At 30.2% G+C, this 21,484-nt stretch overlaps 1 long non-coding RNA gene across 1 annotated transcript; it reads right to left on the bottom strand.

The window, feature by feature from the left end:
• Nucleotides 1-16,741: 16,741 nt before the first annotated feature.
• Nucleotides 16,742-18,119, bottom strand: LOC131174517 (uncharacterized). The gene is made up of 3 exons (XR_009144849.1): nucleotides 18,042-18,119; nucleotides 17,535-17,592; nucleotides 16,742-16,963 (listed from the first exon to the last, which is right to left on the bottom strand). It is a non-coding gene; the product is annotated as an uncharacterized LOC131174517 (long non-coding RNA).
• Between the last annotated feature and the right edge of the window lie 3,365 nt (nucleotides 18,120-21,484).

Genomic DNA, 21,484 nt, shown 5'->3' with positions numbered 1-21,484 from the left:
ATTTTATATGATTGGTTGAAGCTTGAGGATGGAGGTTTAAATATGTGAATATTGAATTAGATTGAATTATGAATATGTTAGCTGTTGGAAACTTATGGAATTGAATAATATTCTTGAATAAAATATTCATGGGTGATTAGAAAATTACAATTCCTTTTGCGATAGCTTTATAATTTTATTAAGGACCGCGGAGTAAAATTTTAGAATTTTTAGAGCTTGTTTGAGTGGATTTTTACAAAATGTCAATTATAGGGATTAAAATGTAATTTTTTAAGTTTATGACTATTGTCTGATTTGGAGAGCCCAGGAGGGGCCATATGATGTTGATGAGATGTGATTGTGGAAATTGAGAATTTAGAAGTGTTATTTGAATCTTTTTACAGGTTGGATAGGTCCTAGGTATAGAGAAAACTCTACTGAATTTTTGGCATAAATTAGGATTGCCTCTTTAGATTTATTTTTATTTGAATTAGCATTAATAAATTCACAATAAAATTATGTAGGTGATCAGGGTCAACCATCTTCTTTCACCCAACCTCTACAGTCGTCTCTGGTGTACTGTGAGTAAAATATTAATTTTAATTATAATTTCAATATTATTATATGTTCAAACATGCCCATGCATTACTTATAAATATGTATCTAGGTAGTTAAACCCTAGGCATATTTTATATTGCATTCTTAATTGATGAAATGCCATGGATGTTGTTTATGGTAATTTGGAGCAGTGAGCGTGCGTTGGCGTACGTGTGGTGTGTGGTATTGGATATGGATAGGACGGGTAGACGCGGCTTGAGAGACACTTGCTGGGACCCGGTCCTCTTATGGATAAGTCAGGGTAGGCACAGCTTGAGAGACACTCGTTGGCCCCCGCATTTGGTTCATTAAGCGAAAGTCGGGCTTGAGAGACACTCGCTAGTAGAGGTTGGATTAAGAGAGCTGTATAGGGGATCAGCTCCCGTATATGTACTGTTTGAACATTATATGGGTGTGTGAGTGCTCCAAATTACCTTTTTGCTGTTATGATGTGATTTGTATGAAAACTATGAAGGCGTTGCATTCCACTCTTTAGGATGTATTAGTTTTAGATAGCTATAGAAATTGTATTTAAAATTACTATTTTACTCTCTGAGTCGAACGCTCACTCCTGTTCACCCTATTTTTTTCCAGGCTACAGGAGAAGACCTTTTTCAGAATAATATGCTTCTTTTCTCGTAGGTTATCGATAATTATTTAATTATATTATTATTCTCTAAATTTGTAATTTAGAACTCCGCATGTACTAGCAGTAGTATTGATCTTGTCAGGAACTGTATGAATTTAAGTTTTGTATTAATAAATGAAAAATTTTTATGATTTTTAAATAGTTTATGAATGATGTAACAGAGTTGAGCTGGGCTCCCCTAATTCTAATTACTGATAATTATTGGGTTAAGTTGGCCCGAAATAAAATTATAATAGTTAATTTAAATTATTTTATATACATGTTGGGCCTAAATTGTGGGCTTGGTTATGGGCTTGGAAATAGTAAGACTTACTACGGGCCTCAGGAGCTTTGTACCTACCCAGGTCTTAGTGCCGGTCCTACCCATAGGTTGGGTCATGACAAATGTGGTATCAGAGCTTAGGCTTTAGATTCATGGGAAATAATGTAATTGGGAGTGTAAAAAGAAGTCTTGTGAGGAGGTCACATGCGGAGTATAGGATTCTGTTTCGTCTTTTTCTGTAATTCTTTATTTCTAGATTCTGCATTATATCTTGGGAAATATAAGAGTGACTCAGTTAGTGTCTTGATTTTCGTGGAGTACATAGAAATGTGAAATAGAGTTAGCAGACATGTTGAGGTCTGCCATGGAAATACGTTCTCAAAGAGACACTATATTTCTGTCAATATGGATCCAAGTGTTGTGCCTATCTGGTGCTAGGCACGAGTACATAAAGGTGAGTTTTGATAGTATAATTGCACTAGATAAGGGTGAGGATACCACTGCTGGCAGTCGTCAGTGGATGACCTAGTCAGAGTAAGTTTATGATAATAGTAGATTCAAGAGAGATAAGAGATTAGGAGACCTAGTCTGTCAGGACGTATCGTAGTAACTATACAATGTTCTCGATGTCTGCTCTGTAAGCTGTAGATTACAGTACCGACATGAGATTATTGTGTAGAGATGCGTGCATCCCCGTGGTGCTCCATAATGAGGGTGTTTGCGAATGGCCTCTATTTTGGTACAGTTACACCAAAATAGAGTTTTATATCTACAGAGGAGTTGGAAACTCCTAGCTAGGGGTCTAGAGCTAGAATATCGAAAGGTCACAGTTGGGTGGTAACTAAAGTCAGTAACTCAGTTACCCTAACATGAGCTAGAGTTACATCAGGACTTGCCATCAAACTAGAGGTTTCGGATTAGTTGCAAAGTAAAGGTGACACCTATAGAGTGAGACCATCTGGTCTTTAGTATAGGAATTTTGGACAGTTTTTGTAGTACGATGGATGTTCTACCTAGAGTGTAGTGAGAATAGTATCTCCCTTGCATGGCAATAAGGTGCAGAATACGACTTTGCTTCTAATAGGGGACAAGATGCTATGAATGATATTTATAGCCAGTGGAGTAACATTTTAAAGGGTTGCAGTATGATGAGAGAGCAGATAGCCTGATATGGTTGTGGTAAGGCGGTAGATATAGTACCTTTTTTTTGCAGTCAGTCATGATGTGAAGCCTTTGAATTGAATGACGATTTGGGTGCCCAGTATCTTACGTTTTGGCTAATTGAGTAAACATGGAAAAAATAAAAAAATAATAATAAATAAATAAAATAAACTAAAATAAAATTTGCTGCAGAATCAGTTCTCGAGGTAGTAAGGATATTATAGAGGCTAAAGGATAAGAATAGAGATCATACAATAAATGTATGACTGCAATTTTCTGAGTTCCTTTCTAACTTCATATTGTTCAAAATAATAGTATGATCTAATTATAATAGTGTTAAGAGTAATAAATTAGCGAAGATAAATCACAGAAGGCTAGTGGATAGAGAAAGTGCAAATTGAAAATTGGGACAATTGATTGCAGATGCAACATAATCTAAATGCTAGTGGCAGTACTAGCTAGAGTGGTCAAAGGATCAAATCTGAGTAGCACAGATATGTGAAAACCTGGTAAAGACTCTGAAAGATACAGTTAGCAAGTACAGCCGTTATGTTAAGAAGAAGAATGGAACCAGAGATAGAATAGTCAAGTTCTAATAGTCAAGTTCTATTTTGGGTAAGATAAAAGAAATAAATGAAAGGACAACCTGAAGGGCACAAAATAAAAGGAACAAAGTTAAGATATAGGGTAGGCTAAGTATTTTCTTGGCAAGGTGAATGACAAGGATGGAGTTATGGAATCTACTAATGTGATACTAATAGCATGATGTAGTTGAGATAGTGCCAGGGGCTAGAATATAGAGCTTGGAGTTGCATGATTATATCATACTCTATCTATTCCCTATTCTTAGAGTGAATGGATAGCAATGGAGCAAGATTTCTTTAACTTGTTAACAGTATCTAGAAGATTAGGTGAGGGATACAATAACAATGAGCAAAAGCTAGAAGGTGTGCAGTGATATTATGAATTATCTAATCAGGTAAAGAAAAAAAAAAGTTAGTAGGTAGTAAGTTGAATAAAAGTCAATCTAATGAATCAAATAGGTATGATGAGAGGAAAGAATTATAGATAATGACACATAGGCTTTAGGTTAGACTTTTGAGATATTGAGAAGGTAGTTAGAGATTCGTTATGAATGTCAGGTGAACGTTTTTAGTATGATCAACAGAATCACTTCGCAGTGAAGCAATAATGACAGAACAACAGTAGGGGTAGAACCAAAAGCAAAAGTATAGGTGGTTATAAATTACTAGACTAGAAAGTATAATGATCAAATTAATGACCACAGGTAAGGGTGGAATTAGTGCTGGAAGAATCTATTACTAAGAGAAATCTTTAGGATTCAACAAAAGTTAAGGGCACTATATAAATGATGATAGGTATGAATCACAAATTGGGTATAAGTAAAGTTAATAAATTATAAAATATTATGTTAGGAAGAACAATGGTACGGTAAAGGGTTCATGCAGATGATACCTTATAGGTAGAGCATAATTGTGCTAAGAGATGATGAAATTTGAAGAGAAAAACCAAGAAACATAGTTTAAATGTTATTATATGGACAATCAGGCATAGTTGACTATAAGAGGATATTTTTCTTTCTCTTCAAGTTTAGCTCGTGCTTTTGGTCCTAGAGGGTTATATAAGGAACAGAAACTGAGTTAAGAAGACCTAGTTATTTGAGAGTTTGGTAGGCACCAATTCATACACAATCTCCTGATAAGAGAATGACAGTGATTGCATACCTAATGTTAAATATGAAAGGATGATTAGAGTAGTGACAGGAGTTAAATTGAGTTAGCTACCAAGGCTTGCAACCGTTTTAAACTATGAGCTAGAGGAACTACTATTTATGGATAAGTTTTAGCAAATGAAATTGTTGTTGATGGATAAATTTGATGCTGAAGTTTGAAAAGCTGTAAGCAATAGATGTGGCTATATCAAGGAGAATGAACTAAGTATCTAGTTGGGAATTGTGGCAGAACACGCATTTCCACTACCACGTTAGTTTAGGTGAAACTTATAGTTTAAGGGGCTCCTATCTAACCATAATGAGCAATTTCCTACAAAGGGTAGTAGGGGATAATAATGCTCTAATGATCAAGTTGGGAAATGAGATACAAGAAAAATTTTCTATGATCAATTACAAGTGTTACATAATGTCAAAGATGTGCTGGTAAGAGCCAATCGTAAGGTTAGAATTCTAAAAGTGATGGAACTAGTAATCAAGATAGGACGAAGAAATAAAAAGTAGATTAAAATTGATGATGGGATGGACATCCTTAAAGGAAAAAGTAAAAGAATGAGAGAGGATAAAGGTTAAAGAATAAGTACAGTAGGTTGAAAGGATATTAACTATAACAGAAACAGGAAAAGGAAGTGGACAAGATCCAAAGGACAAGAGAAGAGCTCAATAGATTTAGTTACAATGATGAGAATAAGAAGGAATAAGTCTGCTAGGGACACACCAAGGGATGTTTAAAACAAGTTATGGTGAGATAATAGATTCAAGGAGTAGTGGAACCTCAACCTAAGTGTCAATGTGTCAGGAAGTACGTCACATAATAAGAAGCTTTAGGAAGAAGTCAGGATATTCCCATTCCAGAGGAGGAGTGGGAAATGATAAAATCACATGGACTAGGTTGTCAGGTGATATAAACACTTTTGTCATATAAGAGAAGAGACCCAGTTCACTTTCCAATATTGATAAATGGTGTAGGGTACGCTTGACACTTGGATGGAGCTCTACATAATTAGTTACAAAAGATGAATCGAAGTTGATCTGAGGACTTTAGTAATGACACAAAGTAAATTGGAAGCTTGTCGCATCATGAAGTTAAGACGGTGCAAACGTTTTGAATATTGAAGGGATCTAACTAAAGTTTCAAGGACCAACAAAATCAGTAATGATCTCAAGTAAGGTACGTGAAAAAGTAGTTATTTCAGATGGGCACTTCATGAGACTTGGTAAAGCAAGCAGAGTCACATATTTGCCCCAGGAATTGGTAATAGAAAGGAACCAAGACTAGTATTGCTACATACCACATCTGAGTGCAGTGGGAGCATCGTGGGTACTAGAGATATTAAGAAAAGATCAACGAGTACTCAAATATAATGGCTTAGTTTCAGATGGAGGAGTAATGCTCACACTTGTACTAATAAATCTTCTTTTCTTTATCCTCGGTTTATTCGAAAATTCAAGGATGAATTTTTCTTAAGGAGGAATATTGTAATAACCTGAATTTTAAATTACAAATTTTATATTTTTATATGGTATTAAAATATTAAGTTAATAGTATCTACCTAATTTATAATTATTAAATAGTCTAATTTTAATTGAAATAGTTAGTTTTATACATTAATATTAAATCAATTATCATAATATAGTTTGATTAAATTGTTATTAATTTTATAAATATTATAATAATTATCATTACTATATTTATTATCATTATTTTCTTTGTTGTCTAATTATACACAAAATTGTATTTAGAACCCAATTGAAAAGAATTTTGAACCTATTAAATTATACCCAAAAAGTATTATTTTTTTAAATATATTATTATTATTATATTAAAAAAAAAAAAGAAGAGGTGACTTTTTCGTGTGGTAGTGGAACTCAGTTCCACTATATAAAAAAAAAAAAAATTCAAAACAAAAATTGGGAGGAGCCCACCCCCCCCTCCCCCAAAATTTCTCTCTCCTCTCCTCTCCTCCCCTCTCTTCTTCTTCTTCCCTTCTCCAATGACCGGCCAGCGACCTCCCAAGCGGCTCCACACTCACCGGCGATGTCACCAGTGGCCGCAGTAGCCAAGAATCCGGCCAACAGTGGAGGGAGAGGGGGAGAGAGAGAGAGAGATAAAAAAAAAAAGGATCCCAAACTTTGAATGCTTGTATCCGGCGATCCCGACATCCTATTAGAGTGATTCTAGCGGCTATGGACTCCTAAGAGAGAGCTCTTTCATATGAGACCAGCCTCACCGGATTTGGTGGCCGTTTTCGGCACCGGTGATGAGAGAGAAAATCGGCTTTTTTTAACTTTCCGATGAGATTTTTGACAATCCGACCATTGGATTGACGATCCAATACCATCTATGGACTCAGGAGGAGGAGAGGAACATTTTGGTGTGACCAGTTCTGGCATATGTCGCTGGCGATCGGCCACCGTGCGCGGTGGTTCCGGTGGTGGCTCCAGTGAGCTTTGGGGATGATTCAACTTCCAGAAGTTTCCTCATAAATTTTTGAAATTTTTGAGACACAAATAAGCTTTGGGTAAGATTATTTTAATTATTTCTCAGTCTGCGGTGCTTAAATACAGTGTTTCTTAAACAGAAAAAATTGGAGAAAATTTCTAAGAAAAATATATGATGAAAGTAAAATTATTTGGAGATGTTTTATGGTATTTGTTGAATTTTTAAGTGATTGTGGAATATTTTTGAAAAATATATGTGGGTTTTAGTTAGATTTTTAGCATCTGAGCATATATGATCATTTGGATTTATGGTATTTAAATTTTATATGATTGGTTAAAGCTTGAGGATGGAAATTTAAATATGTGAATATTGAATTGGGTTGAATTAAGAATATATTAGTTGTTAGAAACTTATGGAATTGAGTAATATTCTTGAATAAAATATTCATGGGTGATTAGAAAATTACAATTCCTTTTGTGATAGCTTTATAATTTTATTAAGGACCGCGGGAAAAAAATTTTAGAATTTTTAGAGCATGTTTGAGTGGATTTTTACAAAATGTCAATTATAGGGATTAAAACAAAAATTTTCAAGTTTATGACTATTGTCTGATTTGGAGAGCCCAGAAGGGGCCATATGATGTTGATGAGATGTGATTGTAGAAATTGAGAATTTAGAAGTGTTATTTGAATCTTTTTGCAGGTTAGGTAGGTCCTAGGTATAGGGAAAACTCTGTCGAATTTTCTAGGTATAGGGAAAACTCTGTCAAAATTTCAGCATAAATTAGGATTGCCTCTTTAGATTTATTTTTATTTGAATTAGCACTAATAAATTCACAATAAAATTATGTAGGTGATCAGAGTCAACCATCTTTCTTCACCCAACCTCTACAGTCATCTCTAGTGTACTGTAAGTAAAATATTAATTTTAATTATAATTTCAATATTATTATATGTTCAAGTATGCCCATGCATCACTTATAAATATGTATCTATGTAGTTAAACCCTAGGCATGTTTTATATTGCATTATTAATTGATGAAGTGTCATGGATATTGTTTATGGTAATTTGGAGCAGTGTGCGTGCGTTGGCGTGCGTGTGGTTTGTGGTATTGGATATGGATAGGACGGGTAGACGCTGCTTGAAAGATACTCGCTGGGACTCGGTCCTCTTATAGATAAGTCAGGGTAGACATGGCTTGAGAGACTCTCACTGGCCCCCGCATTTGGTTCATTAAGTGAAAGTCCGGCTTGAGAGACACTCGCTGGCAGAGGTTGGATTAAGAGAGCTGTATAGGGGATCAGCTCCCGTATATGTACTGTTTGAACATTATATAGGTGTGTGAGTGCTCCAAATTACCCTTTTACTGTTATGATGTGATTTGTATGAAAACTATGAAGGTGTTGCATTCCACTCTTTAGGATGCATTAGTTTTAGATAGCTATAGAAATTGTACTTAAAATTGATATTTTACTCTCAGAGTCGAATGCTAACTCCTATTCACTCTATTTTTTTCCAGGCTATAGGAGGAGACCTTTTTCAGAATAACCTGCTTCTTTTCTTGCAGGTTATCGATAATTACTTAATTATATTATTATTATCTAAATTTGTAATTTAGAACTTCGCATGTACTAGCAGTAGTATTGATCTTGTCAGAAACTGTATGAATTTAAGTTTTGTATTAATAAATGAAAAGTTTTTATGATTTTTAAATAGTTTGTGAATGATTGAACAGGTTTGAGCTGGGCTTCCCTAATTTTAATTTCTGATAATTATTGGGTTAAGTTGGCTTGAAATAAAATTATAATAGTTAATTTAAATTATTTTATATGCATGTTGGGCCTAAATTGTGGGCTTGGTCATGGGTTTGGGAATAGTAAAACTTACTACGGGCCTCGGAGGCTTTATGTCGGCCCAAGTCCTAGTGTCAGTCCGGCCCATAGGTTGGGTCGTGATAAAATTAAACATTCCATAAGCAATTACAAAATGCATCTCAACTCCTACTATGTATTTACAACCAAATCTTCCATAATCTCTAGAAATTCTCAAAGCAGGAAATCCAATAAGTTTATCTCTTTTCAAATTCTAATGAGAATTTTGCACCTTACCACCTTCTCCACTTGCTATGGCTCCAACTATGTACTTCCTTACTGATACGCTCATTTCATATAAGTATTTTAATGTACTTTTATATTCATTTTACCTTTTTAATTTAGTAATTTTATGCTTTTAGCGGTTATTTTAGTAAATTGTTTATTTTAATTACTATATATTTGAATTTTGGACTTTGCTTTTTTTTTAATAGGTTTTAAGGTGATTCGAAGGTCAAGGGTGCAATAAAAGATGATTTAAGGTGGTTTAGAAGCTTAAAGATGTGAAAAAGTTGAAGAAATTTTTCTTGAGAAAGAAAACCCACCGAAATTTGCATAAGACATGACATAAGGCACGCTGCAAGTCATGCAACATCAGGCGCTGACTTCTGAATCCAACACGGGGCATATCAAAATACACTGAAATTGGCGCTAGGCATGCTAGAAAATACTGAATTCAACATTGAGCATGTTGAATGGTGCCAATAACAAACTAACTTGGATAAATTTTTTACACCTCATCACTTTTGTATACTGAAATTGGCATGGGGCATGCTAGAAAACACTGAATTTAACATTGGACATGCTTAATGGTGCGATAGCAAGCTAACTTGGATAAATTTTTTATACCTTATTACTTTTATACCTTTTTTCTTTATCTCTTTTTAGCCTATTATATGATAGACTTTTGGACACATATAAATACATTTTCTCATTTTAACCACAAGATGAAAAGAGGAATAAAAAGAATAAGGAGAAAGAAAGAGAAAATGAGAAATAGAATAGAAACAGGAAAAAGAGGAAAGGAACCAAACCTAAATTTCTCTGCTACAAATGACGTCTTAGTTACAGATTTTTTGAGTTTTGGATCTTTCTTTACTTAGTTTTTTCCACACTTAACTCCATTTAATGTTTCTTTTACTCATTTTGTCAATTCTTCTAGCAAATACGACTATGAGTGAGTAGTTTTCTTGAGATTTCAGAGGGTTGTAATGTTTTAAATTAATTTATAAATTTGGACTGATTTTATTTAGATTTATAATATTTATGAGTTTAGATTCATTTCTTTGTGTGCTTTATTGACTTGCCTAGTATTGAATCCTATTGGGTATTATTCTTAATCTTTGATTAAAGGATTGAGAGGTAAAAATCATTAATAGATAATCAGAGATTTGGACTTAATCACCTATATTTAGATATAAACTAGGGCTTAAAGGGATTAAATATCTAATTAGAGAGCTTAATAGGTCATAGTTAATTCAAATACCACGAGAGTAGGGTTTGTTTAACTAAAACACTCTTTGATTATATTGAGAAATGAATTAAAGGAGATTAGAATTAGCTAACCTATAAAAATGGATGAACCAAACTAATCTCAATTAGTTTAAAGCATAAACGCCAAACTTAAAATCATCTTTATCATTGATTATTCTTTGTTCTAGCATAATCTAGTTATTATTTTAGTCAAGTTTGCTTAGTTTGAGTTTTATTTACTTTGTCCCTTGCCTATTTCCTTTAATTTCATTAATTTGTTGCATTTTATTAGTTTAGTTCTCTTATAAATTGTCATTAGTCTAAATAATTAAAACGACCATAGTTTAGTACTTAAACACAATTCCTTATAGGAATAATACTCTATTTATCACTTTATTAGTCGATACGGCTTATACACTTACAGGTAACGCACATCAATTACTTCATGAACACCTCCTGGTCTACTAAAATTATAGATAAAGCTTCATGTTCTTATTTGAGAATCTGCCTATGAAATTCTAATTGGGGCTTGCCAGAGTTCCAAGAGCAAGACTTTCAATACGGATTGATGAATGCATTACTAAAAATATAGGTTAGCGATGGATTCGTTATTAAAATCTATTAGCGACATGATTTTTGGTTACTATAATATGTCAATAATTGTAGTTAATTAAAAAAATTTAGTTTCAACAATAGATTTTGTCCATTACTGAAAATCTCATTGTTAAGTATCAACGCTGGATGAGTAATGTATCAATGATGATCCGTAATATATCATCAACAGATCCATCACTAATCCATCACTAATCAATGTTATTTTTGATCTATCGTTGAAAATTCTTTTTTTTTTTTAGTGAGAAAAGATGGGAAATTAGGAAAAAGATGGAGAGGATAGAGACAGGGCGAATGGAGAGGAGGAGAGCAAGGGAAAAGAGAAGGATCATGGAGAGGGAGACCAGGAAGAGAAAGAAAAAATTATGCGTATTTATTTTTAATTATAAAAATTAATTAAAATACCACCTCAACATGATAAATTGAAAATCATTTAAAAGTAGATAGAAGAGAGTTTTATGTCCATCAAATCAAAGTTGAATGAATTTTAGTTATAAGTTAAAATTTAAGAATGATACTATATATTATAGAACCCTAAGTTCGATGGGTGAAATTTACCCTATAGTTAAGTACTTAAGGTTAATATTTTAAATATTTTTTATTTAAGACTACTTATTTTGATATCAATTAAAAGTTATTAATTAATTTAAAATTCTCATAAAATGGTAAGTTAAAATTTTTAATTTAAAATAAATTAAAAATATTTATAATTAATTTATTAAATTTGTCATTTTATTTTTAGTACATACTACCCAATTTTTTAATTTAAAATTTATAACATTTATTTTATCCAATACATAAAGTTTAACTACTAAAATTTCAGTTGTTAATAAAAAGCATAACCCAAAACTACTAAAATTTCAGTTTTATCAAATGCCAACAGTGTAATATTAATTCAATCTGGCCCAATCAATTCGCCCTGATTAACTTAATAAATACAAATGTAATTAACTTGCTCTTAATTTTTCATATTCCCTTTTGGTAATTTCTACTTTTGCAAATTAATCTGTTAAAAATTCTAATTAAAAGGGATCTTCAACATTTTTTATTACTTTTTTCTTAACATCTAAACAAAAAAAAAAATGTGAAACAAAGCAAGCTTAAAGAATTTTGCAGCACCATTTTATATACTACAAAAATCTACAGATACAGCAACATATTTTACTAATGAATTTGAATCCATTGGTAAATTGAGACATAAGAAATCTGTTGGTAAATTATCAAAAGATTTCAAAATCCGTTAGTAATTTGTAAGGAAAAAAAAAATAATGCGCAAATTACTAATAGATTCAAAATCCATTGATAATTTACCAATGAATTTTAAAATCCATTAATAATTTGAGAGACATGTCTAAATTATCAACGGATTTAAAATCCATTAGTAATTTGTGAGATATAAAAAAAATTAGTGCTCAAATTACCAATGAATTTTGAAATCTGTTGGAAATTTCTCAAACAAAAAATTCAGTGTGCAAATTGTCAATGGATTTCAAAATTCATTAGTAATTTGTGAGACATAAAAAAAATAATTAAGTGTTCAAATTACCAATAGATTTTGAAATTTATTGGTAATTTTGAGAAAAAAAATCTCTCCTTTCTTTTTAAAAGCCTCCCTTTTTTTAATTACCAACAGATTTTAAAATTCGCTAGTAATTTTTTAAAAAGAAAAAGCTTCTTTTTTTTTTTTTAATTTAGTAATGGATTGCAAGTTCAATGGTAAATCACATATTTATATCTAAAAATATCATTTTTTTATCATTTTATTTATTTAATAATTTTCTTCGCCCCAATTTCAATTTTTTTTTAATTCTTTTCTCTCATTTCCTTTTTTTCTCCCTTTTTTTTCCCATTTTCTTCCCTTTTCTTTCATTTTCTTCTCTTTTTTCTCATTTTCTTCCCTATTCTCTCATCAATTTCTTCTTTTTTTCTCTCATTTTCTTTTCTTCTCTCATCATTTGTTCTCTTTTCTCCCATTTCCCTTATTTTTTTTCTCTTATTTTATTCAATTTTATTTTTTTCTTCTCCCTTTTAATTTTTAACATATATTTTCCATTTTCATTAATATAATTCTCCCTCAATTTGTTTCCTTAAAATTTTCATTAATATAATTTTAAGAATCAGAGGGTACCTAAGCATATGTATCCCTTATATTTTTATTTGTACATTTATGAGATAGACAATTGAAATTTAAAAAATTTGAGGATGTTATTCAAGTGTTGAGATTTGAGCTATAGAGAGAGAGAGAGAGAGAGAGAGAGAGAGAGATGCGAGTATAACTAGAGGAAGAGATAGAGAAAAGATATGGAGAGAAACATGGGAGAGAGAGGATCGGGGGGAAGAAAATTAGAGAGAGAGTGAGAGGGAAAGAGAGAGGCAAGTATAACTAGAGAATAGTGTATTCTATATTTACTTGATTTAAAACAAAGTCAAACTACTTTGTTACGAAAAATAAAGTAATTTAATAAAATTTTAAAATTTATCCCATTAAATTTTTATAAAATGATACTATTTTCTGAAAAGCAATCAATTGTGAAAAAATTTATTTGATAAAAAAAATAAAATTTCTTCAATATCTTAAGTTATCATTTTTTTCATAATATCTTAAATTTTAATTAAAATAATACATGTTAAATGTGAAAATGCTAAATAAATATATTTTACTTAATTTTATTTATAATAATTTTAATATTATTATAAATTTTATTTATAATAATTTTAATATTATTAAAACAAATTATATATGTTCTTTTTTCTCTCAAGTTAATAAATTTTTTATAATTAACTATTTTATAAAAAAAATATTATTTTACAAAAATTAAATAAAGTGAATCGTAAAATTTTATTAAATTACCTTATTTTTTATAATAAAATAATATTTATTTTATTTTAAATGAAATAACTATATAATACACCCAAGTAAAAGAGAGAGAGAGTGTGTAACAAGGGTAAAGATATTATACAAATAAAAAAAAAATATTTATCATTTAACTTTAATCGGTGAAATATAATAAAATATGCTAATAAAATGGACCAATGAATAATTTGTAGATAAAATTAAATCTTAATAATATTTTAATCTATTTTCAAAATAAATAAATAAATAAAATATTAATAATTGTCCTAGATAGAAGAAACTAATTAGTAATTTACTTCTCCCTTCTTTAATCAATAATAGGGGGGGAAAAAAAACTGAAATTTCGGCCCTTTTGGTGATACGTTCCGAAACGACACGTCACTTTCTTCTCTTTTATTTACTTTCCTTCATCCCCGATCTTTTGCTAAAATAACAGCCCGCTTTATTGACTGTGACGTAAGGACAGTCCCATTTAACTTGATTTACATTGGTCAACTTCACGGCTTCGATCTTTTTTATTCAGTGACGTTTCCCCATTTCTCTCTTCTCGCATTGGGCTGTCACGGACAAAGGTAGTAGTAGTGGTCAGTGGTCCCCACGCGTTAGACTTTTCCTTTCTTAATGGGTTTGGGTCCCACCTTCTCTAAAGTACTAACGCGTGTCGATCAAACAGTGCAGTGGCACGTGCTTCCCACTCTCCTTTTTCTAACTATGTATATGTATATTTTCTCCACCTCCCCCCGCTCCTTGTGCTTTATTTTTCCTTTTTAAGTTATATACCTTTCTATGCTTTCTTTTTCCTTTTTTAAGTTATTATTTATGATGATGATAATTATTTTAAATTAATTATATTTTTTAAGTCTTATTTCTGATTTTTTTCAATCATTATTTCGTCACTAACTTGTCATACTTTATATTTAAATGATTATATCATTTTAACCGATCCTCTCATTTTATCTTTTTATAAGTATAATATATACTATTTAGTGAATATATTCATTATTAATTATATCTATTATCATAATATTAAATATTTATCTTAATATTTATATTTTTATCACATTAGTTTTCTAATTATATTATATCCCAAATGTTCAACATTCACTCATTCAAACTATAATTGGCTTAATAATAATTTTGTAGAATTAATTTACTTCGTAATATCCTCCAATCGCATAACACAATTATCGCATTATATATATATATATATATATATATATATATATATATATATATATATATATATATATATATATATATTATCTTTACTTAGCCAAAAATCCTTATTATGAGTACTTTATAAATTCAAATTTTTATTAATTTGTTCACTAATTTTATCCTCTAAAAATAAATTTATCTATAAATAACACACATCATGAGTCATTATTTTAAATATAACTAATTGACTTATCTATAACTAAGATAAACATGTATGGAGAACTCATCCATATCCCTTTCCACTATTTTTATACTCGTAATCACCTTTTTATACTTATACTTTATAATATTTATATATTTAAAATTGCCCATTATTTGTAGCACCCATAAAAAAAAAAATCTCTCAATATTCTATCATATTTATTTTTTTAAATCAATGAATATCATATAAAACCCTTTTTTTCCTTTATAAATATAATAAAACTTTTTTTTAAAAGAAAAGTTCTAGCATAAAGTCAAAGTGATTAAACCATTATTAAAAAATTCAAACTCAATTCATAATGATATATATACTTGACTTGACTCATCATAGAGAAATATAAATTTCAAGTCCATGAAGTTAAGCTCCTACTAATTAAATAATCTTGGATTGGATTTCTCTTATTATTTGTTAAAATTAATTCAGAAATTTAAGCAACTAGTGATAAGAATTTTAATTTAATAATTCATATAAAATACTTAGGTATGTTTACTTATAAAAAATTTGATTAATTTTTTAGAAAATTTTTCTAAAATGAAAAACTATAGCTCATGTTTACATGTATTAATTTTTTTAATTAGAAAATAAAAAAAATGAATTTTTTAAAATTTAATTAAAATTTCAAAAACAACTTTCTAATGCTGAAATTTGGTGGGATGTGGAGACAAAATTAGAAAAGAGGTATTAGAGATGTAATTTTGTGCAATTCCCATTGGACCAAATAATCCACCCCATGTTTGAAGGTGAAGGCAATTTGGAGGGCTCTTTTTGGGTCACCAATCTCTAGTATTGATAAAGTCATCCCTATAATGAGTCTCAAGAAATGATTTCATATTTACTTGGAAACTGTTTAGATAATTTGTTAAATATTAATTACCTAAATTAAATCTAAATAATATTAATATATATTAATTATATATATATATTATTTTTATTATAAAATTTTTATTAAAAATTTTGAAAAATAAAATACTTATATAATAATTAATAAAAATTAAGATATTATATTATTTTTATATACTAAAATTAAAAAATATATATATATAAATTAAAATTATTAATAACCATGTACTACATGCATGCAATACCCTAATAATCAATTAAAGAGTAAACCCAACAATTACTTAGAATTTTCACAATTAAAAGTCAAATATCTCAAATTATATATATATATATATATATATATATATATATATATATTTAAAAAAAGGAAGCATGTATATTTTTATTATAAGAACATTCCAGAACCAATACAACTATGTGAAATAAACTCAATAATATAGGTGTGATTAAAAAGGAAGTAATTAAATTATATAGTGTTAATTATAGTTGTCAATTTTTGTTTATTAATCAGTAGCATGCCCAACATGGCAATAATATGTTGGTCTAGTAATAAAAAATTGAATTAAAACACCCTCAATGTCACGACCCAACCTATGGGCCGGACCGGCACTAGGACCTGGGCCAGCCTAACGCCCCCGAGGCCCGTAGTAAGCCTAACTGTTCATTTACCCAATGCTGAGGCCCATTTGGGCCCAATTTCAAGAAAACAAACGGACAGAGTCCGGCCATAAAATGGACTTACCAACGGGGAGTTTTTGACTCACCCGACCTGTAAACACAATAAACAATCCATTGGGGAGCTCAGCTCACCCTCCACATACTCATCAACATAATAATAAATGGGAGCTCAGCTCCCTCATCCAATCCATCAAAACAGACTTAAAATATTAAGTTTACAGGTCCAACATGATAATAATATTACAGACCAAATTCAAATAATTACTGCTAACACATGCGGAAATTCTAGGAGTAAATAAAATTACACAAATATCGATAAACAACCTGCGAAGTATAAAAGCAGGTTAACCCAGAATAAAATATCCTCCTGCGGCCTGTAAAAATTTTTGAACAGGAGTGAGCGTTCGACTCAGAGAGTAAAATATCAATTTTAACCATAATCTCTATAACTATCTATAACTAATGCACCCTGTAGAGTGAAATGCAACATCAACATCATATTCACATCATAGCATCAAAAAGGTAATTTGGAGCACTCACGCACCCTGTAGCATCAATCATAATATATTGGGAGCTGATCCCCTATCTGACTCTCTTAAATCCAACTGGTGCCGTGAAGAACTCAAGCGGGACTTTCGCTTAATAAACCAAATCGAGGGTCGGTGAAGAACTCAAGCGTGACTACCCCTCGAAGAACGGGTCCCTGAAGAACTCAAGCCGTGACTACCCCGTCCTATCCATAGTCCACACCACATCACACGCACGCCAACGCACGCACACTGCTCCAAATTACCACAACAACACTCATGGCACTTCAACAGTTATCAATGCAACATAAATCGTGCCTAGAGTTTAACTACATAAATATATGCATATAAGTGATGCATGGGCATGCTGAACATATAATAATATCGAAATTACAATTAAAATTAATATTTTACTCACAGACTTGACGACAATCACTGTGGCGGCTGGGCGGAGGAAGAAGGTTGTCCCGGATCACCTGACAATCATATTACATTTATTTAATACAATTTGACTCAATACGAACAAAGAAAAAGACCAATTACGTCATAAGTCGTGCCGAAAATCCGGCAGAGTCTCCCCTATACCTAGGACCTACCCAACCTGCAAAAGGGCTAAAAACGCACTTCTATGTTCACAATCCATATATCAACAGTTCAATCATATCACACAGCCCCTCCTGGGCCCATCAAATCAATCACCAATCACAATACGCAAAATTTCAATTTAGTCCTTATTATTGATCATTTTTGCAAAAACTGCCCAAACAAGCTCTAAAAATTATAAAACTTTGCCCCGCGGTCCTTAGCAATATTACTAAGCTATTGCAAAAAGAATCGTAATTTTCTAAGCTACCACGAATATTTTATGGATTTTTAATCCTATTTAAGCACTAGAAAATTACGAAAAAGTAAGGTTCGGGTTTACCTTTGCCGATTCCGACTTCGGGAACGCGCTCGGGACGTCTGACAATGGGGGGCTAGCCAAAACCTCGGTCCAATTCGGAGACTTTTCCGTGAGTGCATGCGGACCGAAATTTGCAAACCCGGTCAACTGTCGAATTTCTGCGAATCGAGGATACCTACACGAAGCCCATAACACGGGGGTTAGTACATAAATTTTTCAGAATTTTCTAAGCTCATTTAATGCTCGAAAATACACTGCGAAGTTCCATGGGACCCACCGAAAAACGGTGTCGAAAAAATTTGAAATTTATGTCGTTGCGAAGCTCTCGACGAATGGAGCGTGTTGGTGGCCTCGGTTTTCTCGTGGGATTCACGATTTTCGAGAAATCTAGCCCAAAAGTCGAAATGGGCTAAAATCTTCCCGAGCAAAAATCGGACAATCCGCTCGATGGATTTCGGCGTTCTTGGTGTCTATGGAAAGCTCTCGCCGAGTAGATGATTTTGGACACAAGACCCGGTCCAATCGGTGGCCGGATCGGCCGGATTTGGCCGAGAAGGCTGGCAGCGCGTGGCGCGCAGGGGCGTTTTAGCGTTGCCGTTCGACGGCCAGTACCGCAATGGTGGCCGCGGGCCGGTCGGGGTGGTGGCCGTGGTGGAGAGGAGAGAGAAACGAGAGAGAGAAGAGGGGAGGGAGCGTCGCGCGCGGGAGGAAGAAAAAGAGAAGAGACCGGTCCGATTCGACCGATCCGGTACGGTTCGATTTGGCCGGTTCGATTCGAAATACAAAATTTTAAATTTTTACTCTGCCTCGAGATCGAAAACGAGGTCCAAAAATTCCTAAAAAAATTCCATAAAACTCAGAAAAATACATAGATTCCAAATATATTTTTAGTTTTGTCACGTGGTCTTTAAATTAATTTTTAAAAATCATCAAAGTTTATATTTTCGGAAAATCGAACCCGATTTTTTAAAATCCGAAAAATCTCAAAAAAATTCCTAAAATTCAAATAAAATTAAAATATCAAAAATACTCATAAATAATAAAATTTTGGGGTGTTACACTCAAGAGGTCAACAAATTTTTTAAATATTCACATAGTTATTATAATCGACTCCCTTTATTATACCTCTCTCTTTTGTGTTGCCATTTGATTCTTAATATATAAAGATTTTCATACTTTTATAATTATAATTATTATTATATTAAGTATTTAATTTTATATTTTTTATTTTAATTATTATTATTTAATTTTTATGACTAAATAATTAAAAATATTAAATATATTTCATTAATATTTATTTAATTTAATTATTATGTTTTTATGAATTTCTTATTTAATACTTCTTAAATTTTTAACATTTCATTTCATTATAAAAATTTAAGGCTGGTGTATTTTAAAATGATAAAATAATTTAAAATTATGTCACAAAAAGTAGTCATACGAAGTATGTATATATATATATATATAAATTTATATTAATATTTAATTTTCTTTATTTTTTAATATTTTTATAGTATAATTAATAAATGATTAATATTATTATTTTGGTTAACATTAATCTTGTTATATTGCTCTTATTGTTATTTAAAATTTTGTTTGCATCATATATATGTTAAATGACAATTTATTTATAAAATATAACTTATTTAATTTCATTAATATTTTTTATTTTTTATTAATTAATTACTTAATTACTTTAAATTATAATTGAATTATTAATTCCCAACTATATATAAGTTATAAATTATTTAATGATTATTCTCTTAATTAATGATATAATAAGTAAATATTTTTAGTAGATAAGTTACAATATATTAATATATTTTTATTTCATAACCCATAATTTTGTACAATATATACATATAATTTTGTTTTTCTTCTTCCACACTATCTTTATACTTTTTAGATTATTAATATTATTTTTTAAAACAATACTAATATTACGAAATAAAGATAATATTTAAATATATTATATTTTTATATTTTAATTTGATTTCATAAAAGTTATCATATTTAGAAATTAAAATTTTTAAGTTAATCAGTTGACTTATTAATTATTTTATAATAAAATTATTTTATTTTATTAATTTTTTAAAAATTAATAAAATAAAATATATAAAACGTATTTAATTACGCTTGCCATCAAACTTCTCTCTTTTTTTTATTTATTTTCTATTAATAATCACTAATTAGATAAATTTATTTATAAAATAGTTAATAGATCTACGTATCAATTTAAAATCTTTAATTTCTAGTTGTGATAAATTTTATAAAATTAATTAAAAATTTACTAAATCTTATAAAAAAATTAAATTTTAATAATTTTTATAAAATTATTTATAAAGTTGAGCGATTATTTGTAATAATTACCTGTCTTCCAAGATGAACCATAAGGGATAAGCCAATTTGTTGGGCCAAACCCATTTGGTCCTAAGAGGAGAAAGACTGAATTTGGCAAGAAGATCACCATCCTTGCACAGGGGAAACAGATTCTTCTCTACAGTTGAGCCCCAAATTGCTGGCGAACCAAGGAAAAACTCACAAGCTCCGCTTACTCTCCATAGCAATTCCCCATATTTGGCAAGAACTGCTATATCCAAAACCTTGCTTTGAAGTATAAATAAATAAAATAAAGTCGGTTCTAAAACGAATTTCATCAAAAAATAATAAATGGCACTTTATTAGATTTTTTTATTTTACTCTTATTCATCTAATAATTTTACAACAATTAATTGATGATATATCACAATGTAAATATTGATAGACCTATAAGATATTTAATAAAAAAAATTATTATAATATTTGCAATTTAATTAATATTAAAAAATTAAAGATTATAATTATAAATTATATAAATCAAAACAATCTTTTCATTTTTCACTGTAATTATAAAATTATGTACTTAATTGTTTATAATAAAAAAAATTATTACAGTAGTTACAAATTTAATTAATATTAAAAAATTAAAAGTCATAGTTATAAACTTTATAAACCAATATCACACATTAACAATAAAATTAGTTACCTCATAACGCAAATAAAAGATACAAATCATACAATACCTGATTAAAATTTTTTGTCAAACCCATTAAATGATGTTTTAGCAACCAAGGAATTAGAAAAAATATATATATATGAACAGTTTGTATATATATTATTAAGATAATCTTCATTTTATAAGAATTTATTAATATAAATTTTATCGATATCTTTATATTTATTTTTTTTATATTTTACAATTTTTTATAAGCTATTCTTAAATAAATTAAGCATAAATATATAGTTATATTTTTATTCAGTTAAATAATATATCAATAAGCCTATTTTATTTATATGTGAATGATTATATATTGAAAATTTTTAAAGGAAATGGAAGGCTCTTCGGATTTGATTTGGCTCTCTGTACTACAAGAGGTGTTTTGATGAACAAAATTTGATCACTGAATTACTGATTCATGTGTGAA

Source organism: Hevea brasiliensis, chromosome 16 (assembly GCF_030052815.1).
Source record: "Hevea brasiliensis isolate MT/VB/25A 57/8 chromosome 16, ASM3005281v1, whole genome shotgun sequence".
In the NCBI taxonomy this organism is placed as follows: Eukaryota; Viridiplantae; Streptophyta; class Magnoliopsida; order Malpighiales; family Euphorbiaceae; genus Hevea; species Hevea brasiliensis.
This window is presented reverse-complemented; position numbering and strand designations above follow the sequence as displayed.